This window comes from Gossypium raimondii, unplaced genomic scaffold, assembly GCF_025698545.1.
Source record: "Gossypium raimondii isolate GPD5lz unplaced genomic scaffold, ASM2569854v1 Contig00158, whole genome shotgun sequence".
NCBI classification, from domain to species: domain Eukaryota; kingdom Viridiplantae; phylum Streptophyta; class Magnoliopsida; order Malvales; family Malvaceae; genus Gossypium; species Gossypium raimondii.
Genome location: NW_026291317.1, coordinates 1 through 5588, shown reverse-complemented (window position 1 = coordinate 5588; position 5588 = coordinate 1). Strand labels below are relative to the sequence as shown.

General features: G+C 40.0%; 2 pseudogenes; both read right to left on the bottom strand.

Annotated features, from left to right (window-relative positions):
* Positions 1 to 4581: 4581 nt before the first annotated feature.
* LOC128036991 (5S ribosomal RNA) lies at positions 4582 to 4693 on the bottom strand (annotated as a pseudogene).
* A 729-nt stretch (positions 4694 to 5422) lies between these two features.
* Positions 5423 to 5537, bottom strand: LOC128036990 (5S ribosomal RNA; annotated as a pseudogene).
* Positions 5538 to 5588: the final 51 nt, after the last annotated feature.

Sequence of the window (5588 nt, the reverse complement as noted above, 5' to 3'; positions counted from 1 at the left end):
CATTATAAAAGGCCCTTATCGCAGCTTGCCCAAATTTAAATGCAAATTCACCAAATATCGTTTAAATTGTTTATTTCCAAAAAAATAACAATGAGTTACACCACGGAAAATGCAACAAAAAAACATTATATGAAATAAAATGGGGGGTGCAACACGAGGATTTTGAGGTCACCCATCCTATACTACTTTCCCCAACACGATAATCATGAGTTTGGGATCCGGCAAAGGGGGTATGATCGCATCCAACTCTGGAATCTTTCATATAAAGTCGCCTTTATCCAGCTTGTAATTTAAATGAAAATTAGCAAATATCGTCAAATTATTTATTTCAAAAACGAAAATAACGAATCGGTTACACCACGGAGAAAATGCAACAAAAACATTATAGAAAATAAAATGGGGGTAACACGAGGATTCCTGGAGGTCACCCATCCTAGACTACTTTTGCCCAAGCACGCTAAATGCGGAGTTCAGGGATCCGCATTAGTGCGGTATGATCCACCCACAACTTGAATCTATTCATATAAAGGTTGCCCTCGATCGCACTTATCCGAATTTAAATGCAAATCAATTCAATATCGCTCCAAATTATTTATTTCACAAAATGAAAATAAAATGAGTTACACCACGCGAAAAATGCAACTAAAAATAAACATTATATGAAATAAATGGGGGTGCAACACCGATTCCTGGAGGTCACCCATCCTAGTACTATCTCACCCAAGCATTAAATGCGAGTTCATGGGATCCGGCATTGTGCCGATGATCGCACCCCAACTTCTGCAATCTATTCATATAAAGGCGCCCTTTGTCGCAGCGCCAATTTAAATGCAAATTACCAAATATCGCTTCAAATTGTTTAGTTCACAAACGAAATAAAATGAGTTACACCACCCGTGAAAATGCAACTAAAAAAAATATTATATGAAATAAAAGGGAGGGTGCAACACGAGGATTCCCGAGGTCACCCATCCTAGTATACCCCCCAGCACGCTTAATCATGAGTTCTGGGATTCTGCATTAGTGCGTATGATCGCACCTGGCAACTCTTGCACAATCTATTCATATAAACGCTTTTATCGCGGCCAATTTAAAAGCAAAGAGCAAATATCGTTCAAATTATTTATTTCACACAACAAAATAACAATGAGTTAAAAGGAAAAAATTAAAAAAAATTATATAAAAAAAATGGAGGGGTACAACACAGGATTCCTGAGGTCACCCATCCTAGTACTACTCTCTCCCAAGCACGCTTAAAACGAGTTCGATGGGATCCGGATTAGTGCCGGTATGATCGCACCCCAACCTTAATCTATTCATATAAACCCCATTGCACTTCACTAATTGAAATGCAAATTAACCAATATCGCTCCAAATTATTTATTTCAAAAATGAAATAACGAATGGTTACACCACGGAGAAAATTCAACAAAAAAAAATTATATAAATAAAATGAGGTGCAACACGGATTCCTGGAGGTCACCCATCCTAGTACTACTTTCACCCAAGCACGCTTAAATGCGGTTCAGGGATCCGCATTAGTGCCGGTATGATCGCACCCCAACTTCGCAATCTATTCATAAAAGGGCCCTTGTAGTTGCCCAATTTAAATGCAAATTCACCAAATATCGCTTTCAAATTGTTTATTTCACAAAAGGCAAGTAACGAATGAGTTACACCACGCCGAGAAAATGCAACTAAAAAAATTATATGAAATAAAATGGGAGGGTGCAACACGAGGACTTCCCAGAGGTCACCCATCCTAGTACTACTCGCCAAGCACGCTTCACGGAGTTCGATGGATCCGCATTAGTGCGGTATGATCGCACCGCCAACTCTTGCAATCTATTCATATAAAGGTCGCCAATTATCGCAGCTTACGCCAAATTTAAATGCAAATTCACCAAATATCGCTTCAAATTGTTTATTTCACAAAAGGCAATAACTAATGAGTTACACCACGCCGAGAAAATGCAACAAAAAAACATTATATGACATAAAATGGAGGGTGCAACACGAGGACTTCCTGCGAGGTCACCCATCCTAGTACTACTCTCCCAAGCACGCTTAAATGCGAGTTCGATGGGATCCGTGCATTAGTCGGTATGATCGCACCTGCCAACTCTGCTCAATCTATTCATATAAAGGTGCCTCGATCGCACTTGCATCAATTTAAATGCAAATTCAACCCTAATATCGCTCCAAATTATTTATTTCACAAAATGAAAATAACGAATGAGTTACACCACGCCGAGAAAATGCAACTAAAAAAACATTATATGAAATAAAATGGGAGGTGCAACACCAGACTTCCTGGAGGTCACCCATCCTAGTACTACTCGCCAAGACGCTTTAAATGCGAGTTCGATGGGATCCGCATTAGTGCTGGTATGATCGCACCCCAACTCTGCGCAATCTATTCATATAAAGGTCCCTTGTCGAGCTTGTGCCTCAATTTAAATGCAAATTCGACCAAATATCGCTTCAAATTGTTTATTTCACAAAACGCAAATAACGAATGAGTTACACCACGCCGTGAAAATGCAACTAAAAACATTATATGAAATAAAATTTGAGGGTGCAACTCGAGGACTTCCTGCGAGGTCACCCATCCTAGTATTACTCTCAAGCGCCGCTTAATCATGAGTTCGAGGGATTCGTGCATTAGTCGTTGTATGATCGCACTCACAACTCTTGCACAATCTATTCATATAAAGTCCGCCTTTATCGTAGCTATTCGCCAATTTAAATGCAAATTCGACCAAATATCGCTTCAAATTGTTTATTTCACAAAACGCAAATAACGATTGAGTTACACCACGCCGAGAAAATCAAACTTAAAAATTGTATGAAATAAAATGGGAGGGTGCAACACGAGGATTTCCTAGAGGTCACCCATCCTAGTACTACTTCCAAGCACGCTTAATTGCGGAGTTCGATGGGATCCTGCATTAGTGTCGGTATGATCGCATCCGCCAACTTCGCGTTAATCCTTTCATATAAATCGCCTTATCGCAGCTTGCGCCAAATTCAAATGCAAATTCACCAAATATCGCTCAAATTGTTTATTTCACAAAACGAAAATAACGTAATGAGTTACACCACGCCGAGAAAATGCAACTAAAAAAATTATATGAAATAAAATGGGAGGTGCAACACGAGGACTTCCTGTGAGGTCACCCATCCTAGTACTACTCGCCAAGCACGCTTCAAATGAGTTCGATGGGATCTAGTATTAGTGTTGGTATGATCGCACCCGCCAACTTCATGCTAATCTATTCATATAAAGGTCGCCTTATCGCAGCTATACCAAATTTAAATGCAAATTCGACCAAATATCGTTTCAAATTGTTTATTTCCCAAAAGGCAAATAACGAATGAGTTACACCACGCCGAGAAAATGCAACTAAAAAAACATTATATGAAATAAAATGGAGGTGCAACACGAGGATTCCTAGAGGTCACCCATCCTAGTACTACTTCGCCTAGCACGCATAATCGCTGAGTTCATGGATCCCGCATTAGTGCCGTATGATCGCATCTGGCCAACTCATGCGCATCTATTCATATAAGGTCTGCCCTTATCGCAGCTTGCACCCTAATTTAAATGAAAATTCGAGCAAATATCGCTCAAATTATTTATTTCACATTAACGAAATAACGAATGAAGTTACACCACGCGAGAAAATGCAACTAAAAAACATTATAGAAAATAAAATGGAGGGTGTAACACGAGACTTCCTGCGAGGTCACCCATCCTAGTACTACTTTTGCCCAAGCACGCTTAAATGCGAGTTCTCATGGGATCCGGCATTAGTGCTGTATGATCGCACCCGCCAACTCTCATGCAATCTATTCATATAAAGGTTGCCTCGATCGCACTTGCGCTTCAATTTAAATGCAAATTAATCTAATATCGCTTCAAATTATTTATTTCACACAACGAAAATAACGAATGAGTTACACAACGCCGAGAAAATGCAACTAAAAAAACATTATATAAAATAAAATGGGGGTCAACACGAGGACTTCCTGTGAGGTCACCCATCCTAGTACTACTTCTCCCAAGCACGCTTAAATACGGAGTTCGAGGGATCCGCATTAGTGTCGGTATGATCGCACCTGCCAACTCTTGCGAATCTATTCATATAAAGGTCGCTCGATTGCACTTGCACTCAATTTAAATGCAAATTCACCAAATATCGCTCCAAATTATTTATTTCACAAAATGAAAATAACGAATGAGTTACACCACGCCGAGAAAATGCAACTAAAAAACATTATATGAAATAAAATGGGAGGTGCAACACAGATTTCCTGAGGTCACCCATCCTAGTACTACTCTCGCCAAGCACGCTTGAATGCGAGTTCGATGGGATCCTGCATTAGTGCCGGTATGATCGCACTGGCCAACTCTTGCAATCTATTCATATAAAGGCTCGCCCGACAGACTTGCGCCGAATTTAAATGCAAATTGACCAAATATCGCTCCAAATTATTTATTTCACAAAACGAAATAACGTAATGAGTTACACCATGTCGAGAAAATGCAACTAAAAAACATTATATAAAATAAAATGGGAGGTGCAACACGAGGACTTCCTGCGAGGTCACCCATCCTAGTACTACTCTCGCCAAGCACGCTTAAATGCGGAGTTCATGGGATCCGCATTAGTGCGGTATGATCGCCACCACAACTCTGCAATCTATTCATATAAAGGTCCTCGATCGCACTTGGCCGAATTTAAATGCAAATTCAACCAATATCGCTCCAAATTATTTATTTCACAAAATGAAAATAACGAATGAGTTACACCACCGAGAAAATGCAACAAAAAAAACATTATATGAAATAAAATGGTAGGGTGCAACACCAGATTCCCAAGAGGTCACCCATCCTAGTACTACTCTCGCCAAGCACGCTTAAATGCGAGTTCGATGGGATCCGCATTAGTGCCGTATGATCGCACTGCCAACTCTTGCGAATCTATTCATATAAAGGTCGCTTTATCGCAGCTTGCGCCAATTTAAATGCAAATTCGACCAAATATCGCTTCAAATTGTTTATTTCACAAAACGAATAACGAATGAGTTACACCACGCCAGAAAATGCAACTAAAAAACATTATATGAAATAAAATGGAGGTGCAACACGAGACTTCCTGGAGGTCACCCATCCTAGTACTACTCGCCAAGCACGCTTCATCATGAGTTCGATGGGATCCGCATTAGTGCTGGTATGATCGCACCACAACTCCTGCACAATCTATTCATATAAAGGTCGCCTTTATCAGCTTGCGCCAATTTAAATGCAAATTGAGCAAATATCGCTTTAAATTATTTATTTCACACAACGAAATAACGAATGAGTTACACAACGCCGAGAAAATGCAACTAAAAAACATTATATAAAATAAAATGGGAGGTGCAACACGAGGACTTCCTGGAGGTCACCCATCCTAGTACTACTCTCTCCCAAGCACGCTTAAATGCGGAGTTCGATGGGATCCGGCATTAGTGCCGGTATGATCGCACTGGCCAACTTCTAATCTATTCATATAAAGCGCCTCGACGCTTCCCAATTTAAA